The sequence below is a fragment of the Protopterus annectens genome, chromosome 4.part1 (assembly GCF_019279795.1).
Source record: "Protopterus annectens isolate FY-2018-M chromosome 4.part1, PAN1.0, whole genome shotgun sequence".
Taxonomy (NCBI): Eukaryota; Metazoa; Chordata; order Ceratodontiformes; family Protopteridae; genus Protopterus; species Protopterus annectens.
Window position 1 is genome coordinate 683,435,270 of NC_056734.1, and position 23,306 is coordinate 683,458,575.

A 23,306-nucleotide genomic window follows, 5' to 3' on the forward strand; every position below is an offset into this window, starting at 1 on the left:
ACGTATGGTAAGTACATAACTTCTAAATCTGAAGTAGGAGATTCATTTGTCTGCAACCTGTGGGACAGAGTCCCCAGCTACCTGAATCTTGGGCGGCCGTCATGGAAGGATATTCCGGAGCACCACGGAGCCAAAGGATGCTCTACCTCTAGATGTGATATCCAGCTTGTAATGAGAAATAAAGGTATGGGATGAAGCCTAAGTGGCTGCTCTACAAATGTCATCCAGAGGAATCCTAGCCTTAAAGGCCGCTGAGGTAGAAACTGACCGGGTTGAATGGGCATGGACTCCCTCCGGTGAGGGCCTCCCAGAGGCTTGATAAGCTAGCAGAATACACTGCGAAATCCAGCGTGACAGACTTTGGAAATTGGCTTACCCAGATTAAATTTGGCAAAGGAAATGAACAACTGGTCGGATTGCCTATGACCAGCTGTCCTGTTAAGATAAAAACGAAGCTGCCTGTGAACATCCAAGGAATGCAGCTTGTATTCACCCTTGTTCTGATATTTAGGAAAGAAAACAGGGAGGTTTAATGGACTGATTGTTTGCTTCTGAGGCTACCTTAGGAAGAAAGGAGGGATTGGTCCTGAGGTATAAGCGGTCCGGATGGAAGACCAAGTAAGGAGGCTTTGAAGATAAGGCTTGAAGTTCTGAAACTCTTTTGGCCGAAGTAATGGCCACTAAGAAAGCAGTCTTAAGGGATAAAAATTTAAGATCTACTGTGGCCGCAGGTTCGAATGGAGGAGCGGTCAAGGCCTGAAGAACCAAGGACAGATCCCAAGGAGGAACCGCTTGCTTGACAGGGTGTCTAAGGAGAAAGGTGCCTTTAAGGAAGATTTTACACAATTTGGCAGACATAAGTGGTCCAGAGTCATGACCAACATGATAGTGAGAAATGGCCGCAAACTGCACTTCGACCGTGGAACTACTGGCACCATCATTAAAGAGAGTGGTTAGGAAGTCTAACACCAGAGGAAGGGGAACCGTGAAGGGATCTAGACCTTGCCGCTCCGCCCAAATGGAGAATCGTTTCCATTTACTGCGGTAAACTTTCCTGGTAGATGGTTTATGAGCCGCTACCAAGATGGCCTTAACAGGAGACGAGATACTGGGAGTCCTAATTAGGAGTGGAACTGGAGCAGCCAAGCCGTTAGCTTCAGGTTGTCCAGATTCTGAGTTGGTAGGTTCGATGGATGCGATATCAGATCCGGAATGGGATCTAGAACCCAAGGTGGATTCAAAGAGTGAGACCTTAGGAAAGGGAACCAGATCTGTTGAGGCCAGAATGGGGCAATGAGGATCATTCTGCACTCCAACCGAGAGGCTTTCTGAAGAACTTGGAGCATCAGAGGCAAAGGGGGGTAAGCATCAAGAAGACCGGGAGGCCAAGCATGCACCAGAGCGTCTCTCGGGGAATCCCCTGGAGGAGGGATTAGAGCGAAAAAACTGTCGCACTTGGTGTTTAAGGGAGACGCAAAAAGATCGCAACAAGGAGTTCCCCACCGTGCGAAGATACGTTTCGCTACTAGAGCATTGAGAGACTACTCGTACGGGGAGAGAATGGTGCGACTGAGCTTGTCCGCCAGGATGTTGGACCGACCCGGAATATGCGTTGCGATGAGAAAGCAGTTGGTGGAGATCGCCCATTCCCACACTCTCATGGCTTCTCGACATAAGGGATAAGACCTGGTTCCCGCCTGTTTGTTGATGTACCAGACCACAGACATGTTGTCGGACTGAATTGCAATTGTTCCCAGGGGAAGAAATGAAGTGCTCGCAACGCCAAGAGCACTGCTCTCATCTCTAGAACATTGATATGCAAGGAGGTCTCAGTGTCGTTCCACGTGCCTTGGACCATCCTGCCTGCAAAATGCCCCCCACCACCCGAGGCGGGATGCATCCGTGGTCACCGTGGCAAGAGGGGGAGAAGCACAAAAGGGGCGGCCTCCGTGGAGATCCTGTGAGTGGAGCCACCACAAGAGGGACCGCTTGCAAGCCTTGCTGATCGCAATGGGATGATGCAGAGGTAGAGCAAGGTAAGACCACTGAACTTGAAGTGTCCACTGAAGGACCCGCATGTTGAACCTGGCGAGAGGAAGAGATATTGCTGCCGCCATGGACCCTAGAGCCCCCAGGACCAATTCCGCCAGAACAGAGCTGGAGTGGAGGATGGCCCGCACCTGGAGTCGCAAACTCTGAATTCTGTCAGCTGTGAGGAAGGCTCTTAACTCCCTCGTGTCTAACCTGGCACCTATAAAATCTATCAACTGAGTAGGGGCCAGGTTGGATTTTGCTACATTTATTGTGATGCCCAAGCGGGGAGCTAGACGAAGAAAGGAGTCTTGCGCCAATGCTAGTAGATGCCTTGTTGGGGCGGTAAGGAGCCAGTCATCCAGGTATGGGAAGACCTGCACCCCCTGAAGCCTCAGGTGGGCCGCAACCACTGCTAATACTTTGGTGAACACCCTGGGGGCTGTGGGGAGACCAAAGGGAAGGACCCTGAACTGGTAGTGACTGGCTCCTACCCAGAAGCGAAGAAACCTCCTGGAGCGTCTGTCCATTAGTATGTGTTAGTACGCATCCTTGAGGTCTATAGAGCACATCCAGTGATTCTTTCCCAGAAGGGGAGGATGGATTACAAGGTGACCATCCGGAACTTCTCTTTGGGAACTGCCAGGTTTAACAGGGACAGGTCTAAAATTGGTCTTAGGTCCCCCGTCTTCTTTGGCACTAAAAAGAATCTGGAGTAGAACCCTGATCCGATCTGGGGGGACGGGCTGGATGGCTCTTTTCCCCAGCAGATGGCCAATTTCTGCCGAAGCGGCCTCCCACTGACTGGGTAGAACGTCTTGGTTGGGATTTTAATTTTGGAATGTGATCAAAGGGGATCTTGTATCCTCTGCATATAATGCGGAGGACCCAGCGGTCTGATGTTATGGACTCCCATGCCGCTAGGTGCTCCGAAAAACGTCCCCCGACTGCCTCCAGAGTGAAGCAGTCGGGCAACCCTTCAGGGCTGCTGCACGGGCCGTTCAGAGAAAGGTTCTCTGGACCCGAAGTTCCTGGGAACCCCTCTGCCCCTGGGCGGCCCTCCTGACCTCCTCTGCCACGGAAGGACTGGTTGTCCGGAGCGGGTTGGGATTGCTGCGACTTCCGGAACCACATCTTCTTCTGGCCCTTTTGGTTCTTAGAGTAGGACCTCTGGGGCACAGAGAAGCGGATTCCGACGGCAGACAGCGTCTTCCCGTCCTTTTCGCTCTGGGTCAAGGTGTCACGAACAGTCTTACCAAAAAGGGCAGAACCATCGAAGGGGGCGTTCACGAAGGACGCCTTGAAGGGCTCCGTGAAATCGCAATGGCGGAGCCAAGCCTGGCGTCTCGTGACTAGGCCTACTCCTGCAGCTCTAGCGGCTCCCTCAGTAGCATGGGACAGTAACCGCATAGAGGTATTCGTCACGGATCGAAGAGTGGCCATACAGGTGGAGTGCAAAGGTTTGTCCTCCTCCAACATGGACTCAGGGGGGGATGCAGCGTATTCCTTAAGATCACGCTGCATCCTGATCACATGTGCCAAGTAGCTGAGCGCCCTCACTGAGAAGGTTGCAGAACTAAACATTCGCTTCCCCAAGCGGTCCATCGTCCAAGACTCCTTGCTCGGAGGGTGGACTGAGGGACTCTCCTGAGCGAGTTCCCTCTTGGTGGCTGCTGCAGTCAACATGGCATCTACAGGGGGCCCCTTACTCCAGTGGGCACGGTCTGCAGGGGGGGCTAAGAATTCGGTCTGGCCTTTTGGGGATTGGCTCCACGGTGTCCGGTTCCTTCCACGCCCTGGTGGTAATGAGGTCCACGAGGGGATCGGCAGGAGGGGACACCCAAGAGGTAGAAGGGCCCGCTTCGAATGCCTCCAAGAACACGGACTCGTCCGAGGAAGACTTGGGGGCAGACCCCCCCCCCTTATGCGAAGCATTTCCATGATGTCTCCAAAGGAGACATCCTCGGGGGGGGGTGATCTTGGGGAGCATTCCCCTTCCTCCAAATCCGTGTCTTCAGTTAAAGACTCGGGGGAGTCTATGTGCCTCCTTTACACGTATGCTGAGGGGCTTCCTCGGGGGGGGCTGTCCGAGGAGCCCTCGCAAGCAGTGTCTTGTTCCAAAGGAACAGCTTGGGGCACTGAAGCGGGCTGTCCCAGTGGCCGGATGGTGGAAGCCTGACAGTGCAGATGGAGCGCGGGACGGAGCCGAAGCAAGTGCCGGGGGTCCGGAAGCCCTCAACAGAGCCCTCTCCACTACATCAAAAGCAGAGGGGGAGCCAGCCTCGACCAAAGGATCCGAAAGTCGGCTCCCCCTCGGATCCGAAGAGTGGATCGGAGCCGGCCCAGAAACACTCTGATCTGAGGGACCAGTGCGCTCCGACAGATGGTGCCGAAGGCACACTGAATCCCCCGGATCCGAAGATCGGAGCCAGGCTCCAAGAGGTCGGATCCAAAGTACCTAGTACTATCTGAGCCGACCCACCCCCGGCTCCGAACGCACCGAACCCGGGTAGCGGGTCGGAGAAGGAGCTATAGGCTTGAAAATGGGGTCGAGCTCCCCCCCCCGGGGGGGGGGGGGAGGCAGGAGCACTCCCATCTGCATCTGGGCCTGGATGAACCTTCTCATCATCCGGTCCAGATCGGTGTCAGAAAGGCTATACGTGGATCTCGAAGAGGCTACCGAGGTAGGCCTAGAGTGCCTCCTCGATAGCCGACTGAGATCAGGTCTCCTCCTCCTCAGGCCCCGGTGAAAAGCAGACCGGAGCAGAGGCGGGGGGGGGAGCCAGTAGCCAAGGAGGGCGGAGGAGAAGCCCGCTTAGCTGGCGGGGCCGAAACGGAGATCTCGACCCGCCGCTTGTGGTGCCTCTTTCTCCAGTCCTTTTTTCTTGCCTCTCTCTCCTCCAACCCAGCAGCGGGAGGTTGAGTCCCAGGTGGAGGAGGGGGAGCAGGTGAGGAGGGAACCGAAGCCACGGTTCCCACCACAGGAGCGGGAGCCGAAGCAGAGTCCGGGGGAAGAAGTCCCGCCAGGACCAGCTTCGACCTCCGCTCCTTCAATGCCCTGGGGTTGAACCCTGCACAAATGGAACATCCAGAAGTGAGGTGTTCAACCCCAAGGCATCGAACGCACCGAGTGTGGCCATCAGCAGGGGATGGCTTATGGCCACACTTTGAGCACTTGGAGAAAATTGCCTTAGGGGCTTCCGACATAATAAAGTCTTTTTTTTTTTTTAACAAGGAAAAAAAAACAAAGACAGAGGCTAGTACTACACTAGTACACACACAAGGCCTCACACAATACAGTCACACAGAAACTCCGACCAGCGAGGGGAGGGTATAAACTAAAAGTTTTTAAAATTAAAAAATTTTAGGCTGAAACTATAAAAATATAAAGGAGAACCTAACACAATCACTCAAATATCACTACAACTACTCAATAAAAGCGTTTTTTAAGTACAAAAAGACACTTAGCTGAAGAGCTCAGAATCCAAGACCTGGTTACCAGCGCGGCAAACTAGATCTGAGGTCATGTAGGGAGAGCAGGGCATTATGGGTGAGGGGAGGAGCTAGGAGCTCGGATCCATAGCTGGTAAAACCATGCCGGTTCGGATCCGATATCGGATCCATAACCCACAGGTTGCAGACAAATGAATCTCCTACTTCAGATCATTATCTCACCAGGTAAGCTAATACAAACATCCAACATTTGGTTACCATACATGTGTCTGTCCTCAGTTGTAATATACTTTACAGTATAATGGCATTCTCTATTTGTAACACATGTAACAGGAGCACTCTAGTGATACCACTGCAGTCTGAAAAGATTTATATCATGGTCTCCCACCTTTTGCCTCAAGACTCATTTTGAAGTCTGTGCATACATGCTTCTTATTGGGACAATGCAGTGCTGGCTCAAAATGAATTCTGTCCAAAGTTGCTCATCAAATAATGAGGTCTGAAAATGCGAGCACCCCTGTAAATGGCCTGAAAATAATCCCTGTCTAGGAAAGTATTTCTTTGTTTATACCAGTACTGAAAAAAAACCTCTTAGCAGCAGGTAGTGGCACAAAGAAATTCACTGTGGATACCCAATTCAAAGTTGGAGCCAGAACTAAGCAGAACATTTAAAAATTTGCACTTGTTAAAAATAATGCCTTTTTGAATAATGTTTGAGCTGTTTATGCTCCTCCTGGTAGTCTCATTTGGCTAAGTACCCCAATATAGCAACATGCTCCCTCAGCACTGCAGTTTTTTTTACAGGTTAAGTCGGAACACATCCTTAGGCTGGTGTTGCCAGCCTCTCTATTTTGAAGTAAGTGTTGTGTTTTCTACAGGCATGAGTAAGACTGAAAATTGCAACTGCTTTGAATAATACTCTAATAAAATGTGGCTCTAGTTCTCACAATTCTAGCAACAATTCACTCACTGCATTTAAAAACTGTAGTATTTATTGACTGATATCAATAGTATTATATCACCTTCCTTATGCTCCTTTGCAGCAAAGCAGCATCTATGTGGCAAAAGTGAGGCAATACAGTATTGATAAAAATCGCACAACCTTTTACCACTTCATAAAATAACAGCTTTCTCTGTACAGTATTAGTTACAGCAAACTCTGTTAACCGGCACCCATGGGGATTGGTAGATGCCAGATAACTTTTAGTTATGTACTTACCATAACTTTAGATGTCTGGGATCCATCTCGCCTACATTCTGTACTGATGGGTTCGGAGCCGATCCTCGGCTCCGACTCTGCACGCTATGCTATAGAGCGAAGTCTCTAATTGGCTGAGCTATTCTATATCCCAGGATGCACCACCACCAATTCCCCAGATCTTGTCTGTCCGCACACATGCACCCACACATGCACTGCTGATATAACATTGCCAGATGTTTCAAGATGAAACGGTCGAACTCAAACCGTCCGGTCTCTTCTGATCTCCAAGGCAGGGGGAAGGAGGGTGGGTATTAGGAATGTAGGCAAGATGGATCCCAAACATCTAAAGTTATGGTAAGTACATAACTAAAAGATGTTATGTGATCCTATCTCGCCTACATTCTGTACTGATGGGACAGCGTCCCTAGCACCTGATTCCTGGGTGGATCACTGGAAAACACTCCTGAGAACTGTGGAACCGAAGGAAGCTAGCCCCCGAGATGCCACATCCAATTTGTAATGAGAAATAAAGGTGTGAGGAGAGGACCAGGTAGCTGCAGCACAAATGTCACTAATGGCAAGGTTAGCATGAAATGCTGTTGAAGTAGCCATAGCCCTTGTAGAATGAGCTTTCACAGTGGTTGTAAGCTCTCTATTAGAAAGAAAATAAATATGACTGATACAGTCTCTGATCCACTTGGCAATAGTGACCTTCGTGACGGCTCTGCCCAATTTATTGTCTGAAAAGGACACAAACAACTGATCTGTTTTTCGTGTTTGGTGCGTCCTAAGTAGAAACGCAATTGTCTGTGGACATCCAATGAATGGAAGATATATTCTGCTCTGAGTAATTGGGGAAGAAAACTGGAAGTTCCAAAGACTGCTGAAGACAGAAACTAGAACAAACTTTGGGAACAAAAGATGGATTAGGCCTAAGGGATACTCTATCCTTGTGAAAAACCAGGTACGGCGGGTTGACACATAGGGCTTGAAGTTCCGAAACTCTTCTGGCTGATGTAATTGCCACCAAAAAAGCGGTCTTCCAGGAAAGAAATTTCAAGTCAGAAGTTGCTGCCGGTTCGAAGGGGGAAGAGGTCAAGGCACCTAATACGAAATTGAGATCCCATGGTGGAGCAGGATGAGAAACTGGAGGACGTAGCAGCCCAGCACCTTTCATGAAGGCTTTACACAACTTATTGCTCAAAGGTGGGTCTATACTTGCATGAAAATTAGAAATAGCTGCTAATTGAACCTTAATGGTAGAGACCGAAGAACCTTGATTGAATAGGGAAGCTAAGAATTTCAAAACATCGCCACCGGGGCAGTAATGGGATCTAAACCCCGGAGTTGGGCCCAAATGGCGAATCTCTTCCATTTACTATTATACATTTTCTTAGTCAAATTCTTGTGGGCCGAGGACAAGATATGTATAACTTCTGAGTCCAAAATCTGGTTCCTGACTATAGTCGGAAGTGGAGGAGCCAAGCTGTTAATTTCAGTGAGTGAAGGGACTGTTGAAGCTGTCCCGACTGGTGGATCAAGAGATCTGGAACCTGGTCCAGGAACCATGGACCATCCAGTGCGTATTTCCGAAGAAATGGCAGCCAGACTTGACGAGGCCAGTATGGGGCAACTAAAATCATCTTGCACTGCAAGTGAATCGCCTTCTGGATCACCCTGGGGAGAAGGGGAACCGGAGGAAAGGCGTACAGTAAGCCGGTGGGCCAAGCTTGGACTAGGGCGTCCTTGGGAACCCCCCCCCCGGAACCGGGGTAAGAGAAAAGAACCGTAGACATTTCGTGTTGAGGGGAGTTGCAAAGAGGTCGCAACAAGGAGTTCCCCATCTTCTGAAGATCTGAGATGCTACTCTGTCGTTCAGAGACCACTCGTACGGGGAGAGAATGGTTCTGCTCAGTCTGTCGGCTATCACATTGGATCTCCCCGGAATATGTGTTGCTACCAAGAAACGGTTGGTTGCAACAGCCCAATTCCATACTCTCATGGCCTCTCTGCAAAGAGGGTAGGACCTGGTCCCTCCCTGCTTGTTCAGGTACCAGACTACTGACATGTTGTCGGACTGAACGGCAATCATACCTTGGGGGAGGTAGCAGTGTAGTGCTTGAAGCGACAGAAGCACTGCCCTCATTTCCAGTATGTTGATGTGTAGGGAAGTCTCGTCGGGGTGCCACTTGCCTTGAACTGACCTGCCCAGGTAATGTCCCCCCCACCCCGTCTGGGAGGCGTCCGTAGTCAAAGTGGCCACTGGAGGAGGAGGAACGAAGGGTCGCCCCCTGATCCAGGTTGGATGAGGTAAGCCACCAACAGAGGTCCTGTTTGCACGTCTCCGTGATTATAATTTGGTGACTGAGAGGAAGTTCCTGATATGACCACTGGACCGACAGGAGCCACTGGAGAATCCTCATGTGTAATCTTGCTAAGGGGACCAGGAGAACGGTAGCCGACATGGAACCCAACAGTTGTAGGACCATCCTTGCTGGGGCTCGGCGTTTGAGGAGCAATGCTCGGACTTGAGATTGTAATATTTCTATTCTCTCTGTAGGAAGATAGACCCGCATTTGCCTTGAGTCTATGTCTACCCCGATAAACCGTATAAGCTGAGATGGCAGCAACACAGACTTTGCCCAATTGAAGGTGATTTCTAGGGAGGTTCCTAGAGATAGAGTGGCTGCTAGGTTCTGTAATAGTAGATGCCTGGAGGTGGCAGTTAGGAGCCAGTCTAGATACGGAAACACCTGGAATCCTAGACTCCTCAGGTGAGCAGTCACCACTGCCAAACATTTGGTGAACACCCTGGGGGCTGTGGTGAGACCAAAGGGCAGTGCGCAGAACTGAAAATGACCGTCTCCCAGGCTGAAGCGCAGATGTCTCCTGGACGCCTCATCTACCAGAATGTGATAATAGGCGTCCTTGAGATCCATGGAGCACATCCAAACACCTTTCTCCAGTAGCGGGAGAATGGATTGTAAGGTGACCATCCGGAACTTGGACTTCTTGACTGATCGATTCAGGTTGCCGAGATCCAAAATGGGCCTCAAGTCCCCGGTCTTTTTTGGCACCAAAAAGAATCTTGAGTAAGTCCCTAATCCGGTCTGGTCTACGGGGACCGGTTGGATGACTCCTTTTTGAAGCAGCTTTGAAATTTCGATGGCTGCAATATCCCGTTGACTGGGTGGCGGGTCCGGGATTTTCCTGGATGGGGGTGTGTGTGTGTGTGTGTGTGTGTGTGTGTGTGTGTGTGTGTGAAAAGGGGATGACTTAACCTCCGGCGAGGATTCAGAGCACCCATTGGTCCTGAGTGATACTCTCCCAGGCCTTTAGGTGCCTCGAAAAACGACCCCCGACTGGCTCCGGAGCTGCGCAGTCGGGCAATCCTTCAGGGATGCTGAGAGGTTGAAGAGCCACGAAAGGACTCGGTCTCCAGTGTTGCGGGGGACTCTGCCGCCTCTGGGACGGCGTCTTCCGGAATAAATTTACCCCTCCTCTGCCTCTAGAAGGGGGAATCGCCCTGCTGTGAGGGGTAATTCTTCTGAGATTTACGGAACCACATTTTCCCTCCTCTTTTAGCCTTGGGATAAGGCCGAAAGGGGGAGGAAAACCGTGCTCCTACGGCAGTCAAAGTCTTACCCTCTTGTTCACAGTGTGTCAAGGTGTCCTTTACTTTGGGTCCAAACAAAGAGGACCCATCAAAGGGAGCGTCGGCAAAGGAAGACTTGAAGGCCTCCGCAAAATGACACAGGCGGAGCCAGGCTTGTCTCCGTAGAGCAACACCCGTACCCGCCGCTCTACTCGCCCCCTCGGCTGCATACGAAATGAGCCATATGGACAAGTTTGATATAGACGACAGGGTAGCCAACTGAGAGCTAACCATCTGGGCTAACTGCTCAGGCAGGTTACCAGAGAGGGTATCTGAGAGTTCCTTGATCAGGTCCCTCTGAAGTCTAGTGAAGTGCGTGAGGTAATTCAGAGACCTTAATGTAAAGGCTGCTGAAGAAAGGGTGCACTTCCCGTACCGGTCCATGCTCCTAGACTCCTTATTAGGAGGATGGACGGACGTCGAAGCCTCTGCCACATCTTGCTGGGTAGCAGATGCCACCACCATAGCATCTACAGCCACACCCTTGGTGAGAAATTCCTTTTCCGGGGGCGCTGACAAAAATTTGTTAGGGTGAGCAGGCACCGGTTCCACATAATCTGGATGTTCCCATGCCCTTCGAGAGATCAAATCCAGGAGCTCATCGAAGGGCGGAGACACCCAGGAGGCGGAGGGCTGAGCCCCGAAGGCCTTGAGGAACACAGACTCAGAGGAAGGGGGTTTGGTCTGCCAGCCGCCTCGTTGTTTGGGGACTTCCAGGATGTCCGCAAAGGAGACATCATCCGAGGACGACTTGGGGGACCCCTCCGCATCAAGATCGGTGTCGGAGGTGATAGACTCGTCAGGGGAGTTGACGTGCTTCCTCTTGCACTCTTCTTTTCTTGGGGGTTCCTCCGAAGACTCTTCAGAGGGACCTCCAGGAAGAGGGGACCCCCAATGGGGGTGACCTCAAGCACCAGGGCTCCACTGTCTTTACACAGGGGGACTACAAAGGACCCAGTCTCCATGCCTAGGGAAGGTGCCGGGGAGATGGTGGAGGTAGCCAAAGAAGATTTGGCCAAAGCACTCCTCATGGCTCTAAAGGCCGGACCCCCAGAATCCTGGGAAGGTCCGACCCCCAAAGCCATAACAGCAGATGGCACTCCCGCAGCCGACGCACAGAGAGAGGCTCGGAACTGAAAACATCGGTCCCGAAGCGTCACCCCCGGGGCCGGCCGAAGAGGTCCGTGTACCGAACACCGACCCGAAGGCCGGAGTAGGAGTAAGGGTGGGAGCCGACCCGGACACCTCCATCGGCTCCACCAGCACCGACTCCAATGGTGCCGAGGCTGTTGGAGGAGGAACCATGGCTAAAGGGTGGACCATCGGCTCCGAAGCCGACTGGGCTGGAGCCGAAAACTTTTTGAAGACTGGAGACTGAAACAGCCTTTGGAGCACCCTGTCAATGTCCGAATCTGACATCTTGGAAGATCGGGAGGAGATTGAACGGGTCCGACTAGACTTCTCCAACGGCTCCGAAGGACTGGGGGACCGGCTCCGAATTGTCTATCAAAATCGGTGCCGAAGGAGACTCCATTGTAATTTCCCTCGGTGCCGAAGGGGAAGAGTCTGAGCGAACAACCCTCATCGGCTCCGAAATCAGCGGAGCCGATGAAGGTGACCCGCCTCTCGAAGCTCCAGCCATCGGCACCGAAGCCAGAGGAGTCGAGGCTGGAGGCATTGAGGCAGACCGTTCCGCCCTCGGCTCCGAAGTCAGTGGAGCCGATGGAGAGGCCTGCCTAGATTTCTTAGTGGTCGGTTCCGATTTCTTTTTCTTTGAGGAAGAAGAGGAGGAAGATAAGGCCTCTTCAAAAGTAGGCTTAATAAGTCCTTTTAAAATCAATTTATTTTTCCTCTCTTGGAGGACTCGAGAGGAAAAAGCGTGACACACACTACAAGACTCCTGAAGGTGTTTGGGTCCTAAACAGTACACGCAAAGGGAGTGATCGTCCGTTATGGACATTTTGTAATTGCATCTTGTGCATTTTTTAAACCCAGAGGGTCTGTGCTCTTTTGACATAATGCCAAACAGAAAAACACACAGGGAAAAACTGAATAATCAGAACAAACTCACTTTACAGTAAAACAGAAGTTAACCAAAGGGTATTGGTCACAACAGGAGAGCCAAGAACCCTCCAACTAAAAACGGGAACTTTATCACCTCACAAAACGCTACACAAAAAGGCTCACTCACGCACGAGGGGAAGGCCCCTCTAACTTAAATGGAAACCTTTCCCTGAAAAACAATTTTTTTACCACAAAAAAGTTCAGAAAACTCACTTATACACAACGATAGCCGTTAAAACAGCTTTTTGGTTAAGTTTAAGAAAATTCCTGACAGAAAATTCTAATAAAGAAAGCACTTAGCTCAGCCAAGCTCGAGACTACGTCTTTGCTTTGTAAGCGGCAAACGAGATCTGGGGAATTGGTGGTGGTGCATCCTGGGATATAGAAAAGCTCAGCCAATTAGAGACTTCGCTCTATAGCATAGCGTGCCGAGTCGGAGCAGAGGATCGGCTCCGAACCCATCAGTACAGAATGTAGGCGAGATAGGATCACATAACATCTGTAGTTTCAGGTTGTTTGAGTATTACTATTAAAAACAGGCCTGACTAATACTGTATCCTATACTATTTACTTGGTTTGACTTGTTCTCAGATTGGGGTGAGGGAATTTATTCCCATCTTCCTTTTTAAAACTATAAAACTCTAAAAACGTAAGGTATGTTTCTGCAGGGAGGAAAAAAGTGCAACACATGAACATTGTATTGTATTTCTTCGATTTTGTTTTTGACAGATTGCTCGAGTGCCTGTTGCTTTAGTTCTGCTTAGAGTTGACTGTATAAATATCCGCTGTTTTAAGCCTCTTAAGCAGACAGCAGGAAGCATATAGCATGAAGGTGGAAATAATCCTTTCTTCCAGATTCCATGTACTAGTCTGTGTTGAAGGGTGGTCGGCATGGCTTAACTGATGCACATGATAGCCGATATGCTGCATGCCCCTACTGCATTCTCTAGTCCTCGAGCTATAACAATCGCACACTGGGAGTGAGGAATGGTGGCCAAGGCAACTTGAGGAGTACAGTCCCTTGAATTTAGCATTATATAGCTTAGTCTAGTCTGTATCCTTAGGAAACCCTAAAGCACTCAGCCAAAACAATACCCAACACTATTCATATAGCCACAGCCAGTGGAGCCTCAACAACAAAGTTCATAAGACAAACCAGCACACTAGCAAGGGCGGTAGTCATAGGGGACTCCATTATGCAGCATACTGATGTCCCACTTACCAGGCTGAACAAGGAGAAAATAACAGTCAGTTGCCAATCAGGACTGGGGAGACCACTTCCAAAAAGTTTCTGGTCAACAACGGAGTCCCTCCGGACTCTGTCCTACGTCTACTTCCCTTTGACATCTACTTCTTGAAATTCATGGCGTGTGTTACGGGCCTCTGGTTGATCAAGTTTGCAGATGATTGCAAACTAGTTGCAGTCATAGAATTCCCCCAAGACGCTAACACATTACAAGAAGGTCTAACACAGACAAATGACTGGTACCAAAGCCACAGCTTAAACCTCAATGCCAAGAAATGCAGAGTAGTACCTTTTATGAAGTCAGCTACCCTGAAAAACTGCCTCAATGATAAAATAGCTCTAAGAGTTGACCCAGTAGTCAGGGATTTGGGGATGGATGTAGACAGACCTGGCTTTTGATATGCATGTGACTAGGGTAGAAAAGAAAATTTCTGTATCATTCAACTTTTAAGTAAGAGCATGGCATCTAGACCCAGAGAAGTCATTGTGCCATTGTTGTCGGCCCTCAGACCCATCATTGATTATAACATCTTAGGAATGTAACTGACCAGGCACATGCAACAACTTGAATGTCCAGAGATTCTAACAAAATGAATGCAGGGCATAAACACAATATCTTACACAGATCACCTCAAAGCCCTATCTCCTATAAACTGCTATCTATGCCGATATACAAGGTACCTTTCAAGCCACTCTGATGGACCTTTTTGCATATCTGCAAAACAAACATCGGAATAGCTAGAGTTTGCTTACGACATAAGTAGGACATGTTGGAGAGACAGGTGTGTATATCAAAGAATTCCCATTGCCTGCAACAAGCTTCCCATCCGCATGAAACAAAGCTCTTCCCTAACACTAAAGCGTAAACTGGGCCAGTAGATGGCAAATCAAAAAGTCAGCCCCTGGTCTGGGATCTGTATCTCTGATGGAAAGAGGCAGCCATTAAATCAAGTCCTATCTAACATACACCCCTAAAAATAACATCTAATGCACAATGACTCACTGTATATCTATATTTGGATCACATGGCTAGACTTATATAAGCCCTAATGGCTATTAACCTACTATACACTTATGAGTCTAGGAACCCATGTCTCTACTAGACTGAAGCAGCCTATAAATGCTTCAACATGTCCAAGCCTACACCTTTAAATCTTTACACTGTTTAACCTGTTTTCAGTTCTGCTTTTGCATTTGCATAATCTATAGAATAAAACAGATGTAATGCTGCCTCCCACACTAAAAGTTATTGTATAGTCAAATGTACAATGAGTTTGCCAATATTTTAATTGTATGTTTTGTATTTGTAGTATAATGTTTGAATTCATCACTTATTTGTCTTTACTTACTTGATTTGCATTTACTGTCTTCATAGCGTTCGACTTCACCAGTCATGTCTGAATTATACCCTGAACTGAGCCAGGAAATAGTCCACTGGGTTCAATTATTTTTGTGATTGTAGACAACTGTTAAACTGTGTGTGTATTCTTTGTAAATCTTTGTAAAATTGTTGTAATCTTTTCTGTACTATTGTTATGGGGCTTTTCTCCCTGGGTCTCCGATGAAAATGGACTACTTGCCCAACCAGACACTACCCGGTTAATAAATGTAAAATAAAACAAAACTAACTAAATGCTCTATCCTGGTTAACAAAATAAAATACACAGCTAATAACATTTTGTTCAGGTGTTAACATATTCATGTATAATATATACCCTCTATAATTTATTAACATGCTACCTTCTAGCACGGGGTTTGTTAAAAAATGTTTTAGTAGTGATGTTACCAATTTTTGTACTGAATAATACTGATTTTTGTTCCATTTATTGCCATGTGCATTAATGGCCCGAGTGGTGTCTAAAAAGGATATCCAGGCTAGTTTATTTACATAGTTATCAAATGTGATATAAAATAATAAAATATAGCAACAGAAGGTTTAGTAAATACATTATTCCCATTTATTTTGTCCTTGAAATGTTCAACCAGAAAAGCAGTTGAAATCAGTTTAAATAAAAATTTCTCAAAAAAAATTAAAAAAGTACATTTACCTGTAATAATCAGCAGTATTTGGTGCAAACATATTCCTCAGTGCTCCATCAACAATTTTGTTCTACAAAACTGACTTTTCTAAATGTCCCTCAAAAATCTGCTCATCTATGCAATAAAAAGGCCATTACCCTAATAGGACCTAAAGTAAGAAGTCACCCTTTCATAAAACATCTGCATATGAATTTGGAAGCAGACTATCCTCAGCAGTAAGTATATAAAGTTAAAATTGGAAAAACATGAAGAACTTTGCTTATATAAATAAAAAAAAAAAAAAAGAAAGAAACACTGCACTAAGTTTTCCTTAGCTTTTCACTTGTGTACTCAACTGAGTCAAAAATCATGAAGAAAATTAAAAACATGCCTCAGCTCTATACTGAAATGTTCCTCGGTCATCAAAAGTATAGAAGAGTGGACACTGAATATCAATTTTCTCCTTTAAACTTCATTTTTTCATGTCTCCCACACCAGTGAACTTATGAATATCAACTCAGAAATTGCCATACATCAGAGAAAAGGGAATATTCTGAGAAAAGGCAATCCCAAACTTGGTAGAAGGCTGGATTTTCATTTAGTTTTCACATTCTTGGGCTTTGCACTGCAAGTCCCGCAATTAAAATGATTACTCATGCCTCACATTCCACATAACTGTGCAATCATTGACGATTTCAGCATGGTTATAAAATTCCTCCATGATGAAATCATTGATAATATGGAATTGCCTCTGATATACGGAAAACAATTTTGCGCCTACTGCATCATCATTGTTTGGCTGAGTGACTTGCTCAGAGTCACACAGGCAATTGAAGTGGAGGGGAATTAAACCTTATACCAGTAGACCACAGGAAACAACATAACAGCTCTTTAATCTAAACTAAACCAACTGCCAGACAGTTACTATAATTAATTTCACCTTTTTAACAAGAATGTAGGCTATAGCTCAGGGGTGTCCAACCTTTTGGCTTGTTGGGGCCGCATTGAGTGAACAGAAATTGTCTTGGGGCTGCATATAAAATATATCGTATAGTTAACTCTTTTGCTGCCACAGGAGACCAAAATTGATCTCCTGGCTGTACTGTAGGTGCATTCGAACAATGAATAAATGCCTAATATTTTAAAATTCTAATTCTCATTCTAAATCTAATTCTCTAATCTACCAGTTAACTCTAACATCTTAGTGTGTGTGTGTATGTATACATATATATATATATATATACATATACATATACATACATATACATATATAAATATACATATACATATATAAATATAAATATACATATATATAGACATATATACACACATATATATATATATATATATATATATATATATACACACACACACACACACACACACACACACACACACACACACACACACACACACACACATTTTTTTTTGCACTAGCATTTCTCACTGGGAAAACCATTCCAGCAGTCCAACTACATAAAATGTAAACATTAGCAGTCCTACAATACTATAATCCACAAAAATAAGCCAACAAATTTGCAATAAAGTAAAGAATTCACATTACTGACTTTATAAAACAATTCTGAATAAGCTACAAGAGGGTCTCACCCAAACAAATGACTGGTGCCAGAAACATGGCCTCAAACTATATGCCAAAAAATGCATCATTGTCCCCTTTGAGGAGAGTGATGTCTCCACAAATTATCACATTAATAACAATGTTGTAAGCACGCAATCAGTCGTGAGGTGCTTGGGCACCCAGTTTGATAGAAACCTGACTTTTGACCATGTTGTCTCCGTTGTATGGAAAGCTTTTTACATGACCCATCTCATTAGTAAGGGTATCATCCAGGGACAAGGAGGTCATAACATCCCTGTATTCTTCCTTTACAAGAGCAATTACTGAGTGCAATGCCCCTTTTGGCATGTGCCTCAGCAAAATACCGTGCCAAAAGAAAGACTACAACCATTTCTGACAAAAAAAGATCAAAGGACTACGTTCACTTAGTTATCCAAACAGACTAAAAAGCTTCTTGCTTTCCTCTCTCACTGGCTCCTATAAATTTCATCACTGGCTTGCTTTCCAGGGTAAGAAAGATCTCGCCTTAATGGACTCTCTCCACCTCAAAAATACTGGTTATATTTAAAACGCTCACTATAAAGATCACAGTCTTCACTGCAACATAAACAAGCCACTTTGTATGGGCAGATTCTTGACAAAATCCTTCAACTTCTGTAAAAAGCTCCTCTCATTATCAAGCAAAGTAGTTCAGCAACACAACTGGATGGATAGCCATAAATGTACTCCTCGAGTAAGTAGCATAGCCTTCATCAAACCAGATGGAAAATCTACATACTAACATTTCCTAGCTGGATGGCTAAGATCTAATATTGTTTACTCAAGTCTATTTGCCCAAGAAGAGGTGCCTATTTAACTAAGAATTTCATTTGCAAAAATATATTCAGTATACATATTAAATCTCTCTCTCTTACACACACACACACAAGGAACCCCTACTTGTAAAATAGGCAACCTCAGTAATCACATGGCACAGACTCACTGAATGAAAGTGTCTGGAAGTTAAAATATCTGAAAAAAGATAGATTCATCCATGCAATTTCCCACCACCAAAAGGACAATCAATAAATCAACAAACAACTGCTCACCAAAAAGTAAATCAATAAGAAATCCATAAACTCTCTAAGATCATACTACATAATGGAGTAAACATATAACTTCCGTCCAATCTAAAGCCATTGACATTTTAATTTGTGCAGACGTTATTCACAGACTGACAGTTTACTGAGCTGTAATGCTGACCTTCGCTTTTGAAGAAAAAAAAAAAAATTCCCAGACTGTCAATAGCTCAAAGTGCAGAGGATTTTTTTTTTTTTTATTATGTATTTATTTATTTTTGGAAAACATCTTTAAAACTGTTAAATTGATCACACACCCAGAAACACAGAAAAGTTACTGTGATAAGTAAACCACATACTGCTGCAAGAAATCAAAGTCACATTAGCACTCTATGCTTATGTCCGAACCAATGAAGCATACCTGTCAATTCCAAAAGAATTAAAGTAGCTTAATAAGAAAGTTATTTACAAGGTTACATGGCAGTTTACATGGCAGTTTATATTGGAAATAAGCAGAGATATTAAAAAAGCTGCATTTCTCATAATTACGCTAAAAAAGTCTTCCAAGGTAAATACAACATTCTAATTTAGCATGGAACCATACCTCTCAACCTTAGAGCAAGAAATCTGGACAAAGTGAAAAATAAGTGTGACAGGCCCAAAAATAGTTATGCATCACAGACACGATTGAAACAGCTGTAGCTGCAAACATTTCACATCGCGTATCATGTTTCTAGCCTATCATTGAAAACCATGCTTTGAAATGACAAATGCATTAAAAATAATAAAACACATTGCATCCACATCCAGAAACTTCCTACCTGCAAACCACAGAGCTTTCACTGAAACTATGGCTGTTTATTTCCCCAGAATGATAGCCCTCCCTAATCAAGTCTAATGGTATACAATCTACCAGGATCTGGACTACCTGAAATAAATTAAATTATGGCCTGTAAATTGCAAGCACACTTTCTTTAATTAAACTATATTTCAAAGCCCACTTGCTGTATTTTTTCAGTAACATCCCAATATCCATTTCCAGGTCACTTTACAAGACATTGGCAGTGGTAGACTTGCCATCCCCCAGATCCCTACAGGACCACATACTGCTAACATTGTCCATTAAATTTAAATATCCCTCCACTGTAGCTATGTCTTAAAAAAATCTACTTTTGGCATGCCTAGTACCCACGTATCAGGTTTTGAAACAAAGAAACATTCTCCACAGTTTGCAAGTCTCTTTCTTTAATAATCATCTACTGTTGCAGCACTCCCAACACAAACACACACACCAAAACCCCCAACATTTAAAAAAATGACATTGTGCCCACCTGATTTGCCAGTATTGATGATCCACCAAAGATATGCTTACTATTGTCCAATCTACCACTGCTTAGAACCCCTCCTAAAACTGTACTGGGTGCTTTTTTGTCAAAAAAAATAAATAAATAAATAAATAAACTTTATATGCTACAGTCCCACAAAGTCAATCCACTACTGACCCATTAACCCTAGGCTGCTGTCTCATTCTTATTCCCTGGAACTGCATTACCTTGGATGAATACTTTTATTTCCTAAGCAAAAGACACAAATTGGAAGATGAGGCAAAAGTCCAGACATTCTTTGAAAATCCATACAGTTGAGAGGTATGACTTCATATTCAATACAACACTCTCCGTCAGGAAAGCTGCAATTTAATGTAGGATATATTTGTGAGGTAACTTGTTTGTGTTCAGTAGTTAGACTGATCATAGTTGGCCTCTTTTTGCATGCATCTCTGTCACACCCCACCCACCCACCACACCCACACTCCATACTTACCTATTAACACAGATTAAGTGCTGTCCCTTTCAAAGGCAATGGCGGCAAATCCATACACGAGTCTCTCTCCAGTGAGAACACACACACACACTGATTCTTTGACACAAAATAATGGTGCGAACACATAGACCCTTCTTTGGCACAAAAAAAATAAAAACTAGAAGGATGCTTTGGCGCATCTGCACACCAATGTTAGAGTTACAGGTCACGGGCGCGAAAAACACAAGAAAAAAGTGTTTTGGGGCATGCATACATCGATGTTGAGTTAAGAGGTAGAGGGCCGCACAGAAGAGCTCTGTGGGCCACAGGTTGGACACGTCTACTATAGCTCTTAACTTCTTAGTGCAATGAATCTGGGCTGTATCTCAACTTCTTAGTGCAAAAAATCTGGACAAAGACAAAAATCATGGGGGCACAAAGCCTTAAAAACAGGGACAAATTTTAAATATCATTACAAATTTAGAAAGTTTCTATAATAAAAGGTTTTATGTTACCACACATTTTTTGAAGGATATGAAGACGGAAACTAAAATGCCTGTCATTATTTATGGAATTCAGTCCTTAGTGATTTGCCATACAAATCCAGAAAACCACACATTTTATAAGGAACAGACCAAAAATATGAAACAAAAGTCTGGACATTTTCTGAACATTGGGACAGTTGAGAGGTATGGTCTGGACTCCTCTGCAACAGTTTCTGCCTTCTGTATATACTGTTATTGCCATCATGCAGCCAAGTAGCCATTTGTAATACCTCAGTTCACTTCTGGATCTGGAGTTAACAGAAATTAAAATAAATAAGTAACATTAATTAACATGGCAGGATTCTCTAGCCCCATATTTTAAATTGGCCTAGCAACGATCTGGGCTTACATTTGTTTCATTGATTAGATATAAAACGAACAGAGCAGTTGCCTTGTGCCAATCATGCTTCGATTTGTTTTACTATATAAAAAAAATGGGAAAACAATAAATAAGCATGGTTCATCACATCGGCTGATGCTAGGAATGGAGCGTCTGGTCTATTAAAGAAGTGAAGTTAACATGATCTCGTAATATGCGGTTGCAGTAACGGCAATTAATTAAAACTGTTCTTCCTATCAGCTTTTTGCATCTTCATTTTTAACATTTGCCCTCCTTAAATGTTTGATTTTTTTTTTTTTTTTTTTTTTTTTGTGGTATTGTGCCAGATGACAAGAGTTTCACATATCTTGTTCATAAAGAGCAAGTTGATGCAACCCAGTGTTTTAACAGTTAAGTGAACTGGACTATTGCTTAAAAACTGACCGAGAGTTTGGACCTTTTGTCACGTCAATATTCTTGGCTTTGTCTGAAATTGTGTAGCATAAGAAGTTAGAAACACTACATGCAAATCAGTAAAGTAACTTGCTGAACAATGCTTCAGACTTAATTTTTACAAGATTAGATACATTCACAAGTCATTGCCTCTCACCCTGGTTTGAATCACAAGCGCTGTCATGGCAATAGTGCACAGAAGCAAGGCAGTGATTTTGTGACTGTAGCAGATCGCTGCTTCTTTGTTAGCATGTGTTCTGTGTTATCATTCATTTTACCTGTTTGGTAAAAAAAAAAAAAAAAAAAAAAAAAAACAATGTTTAACTTACAAGAGATACCCATTTATGTAATAAAACGTGTTACAGGCAATATCGGCAGAAAAAAAAAAACAGCAACGGGCCACTCAGGATCCACAGTGAAAGAAACTTGTAATTTAGAAGTTGGTAATGGCAGCATTTCATAGGAGAGGAAATGATGATACAGAAAAGGGCAGAATAAAAGTAGTAAACTTTCAAGTGCATTTTAAATCTAATTGGAACGCATAGCCAAACTGTAGTTCACACAGGGAACTAAAAGGAGACTGGAAACTGCTGATTTACAGGATATCCAGAGTAAATTGACACTGTGGGTTGGAATAACCATGACGTAGTTAAAGTGGGTGTTGGAATAACCATGACGTAGTTAAAGTGGGTGTTGTTTATGTCAGTTTTAACATAGACCCAAATTTTCAACACTGGGATTTGTCCCTTTACAGGGGACATGTCTAAGCATTCAGAAGAGAAGTTTACCCTTAACAGTCTGATTCTATAAAGGCTTTTCAGTGCAGTCTCCTGTAAGGAGGCGGATGCAATCTCAAAATGAGAGGTGTCAGAGGAAGTAGAAAATACCTCTCTGGAGCAGACCAGAACTTGGCTGTTAAAATTCAAAGCAGTCATTACTGAAGCTGTCCTAAACCATGGCAAATGTCAAAATACAGGAAGTTTAGAGTCCGTGTTGTCAAAGTTATACCCAGTGCAGAGGCTAGTTTCAGTGTCAGAGTTACCATAAATGGCAGAGGAGATTAGTGCCAGTAGTGAAACAACGTCAATTTCATGCTAAATGGTTTTCTGCAAAGGTCACAGGTACTAAAGGAATCAGTGCCACAGAAGGAGGACCACTGCTGCTCATGTGGACTTCAGATACATTTAGTTCCAACACTCCTGCTGCAAAAACATGAAGGAAGGAAGAACACAAGTGGTGTGGACAGCCACGACGGCAACAGAACAGTAAAGATACAAAGCTCAGTTCAGGATTTAAGGAATTCATTACCCTGTCCTAATCCAAATAAAGTGAAGGGTTCCATACAGTCTACCTCAAAGACATTGCTGAAGAGAGTCCAGACTCAAGTTATACGTTTCCTGCTCTGATGAGAAGCTATCAAGTCTCCTCCGTGGGGCTGGCTCAGTGAATTACAGATGCTTCTAAACTGGAATAGACTAAATGGTGTGACTTAGCTTATCAAGACTGAAATGTCCTATAAACAGGAAGGTTTAATTGTGGCAATTTTTGAAAAAGGGGGTCTCTGCCTAATCATTTTACCTCATCTTTCTGGTGTTGACAACCTTTAAAATCCTCCTCCTCTTCCTTTCTTTTGCTTTCCAAGGGCAGAAAATCTCAGATTAAGTTTACTCTTGTGTTCATATAGTGTGATGGTCCCAAGTCCTTGCAAATTTCACAATCTGTGTACAAGTCATCTACCTTTAGGTACACAGAGTATGTAGTCTTAGTGGTTGTTGAGGGTTCAAAATCTCATTCGATAAACTTGTAAGTAATCAAAAACTTGCCCATTACAAAATGCAACATTCCAATCAGAAACTAACACACAAATAATGTTTGCACAATTG

At 44.8% G+C, this 23,306-nt stretch overlaps 1 protein-coding gene across 1 annotated transcript in view; it reads right to left on the reverse strand.

The window, feature by feature from the left end:
* Window positions 1-23,306, reverse strand: part of SMC4 (structural maintenance of chromosomes 4) — a gene marked incomplete in the record, with an annotated part of 1,657,727 nt that overhangs the window by 578,157 nt on the left and 1,056,264 nt on the right.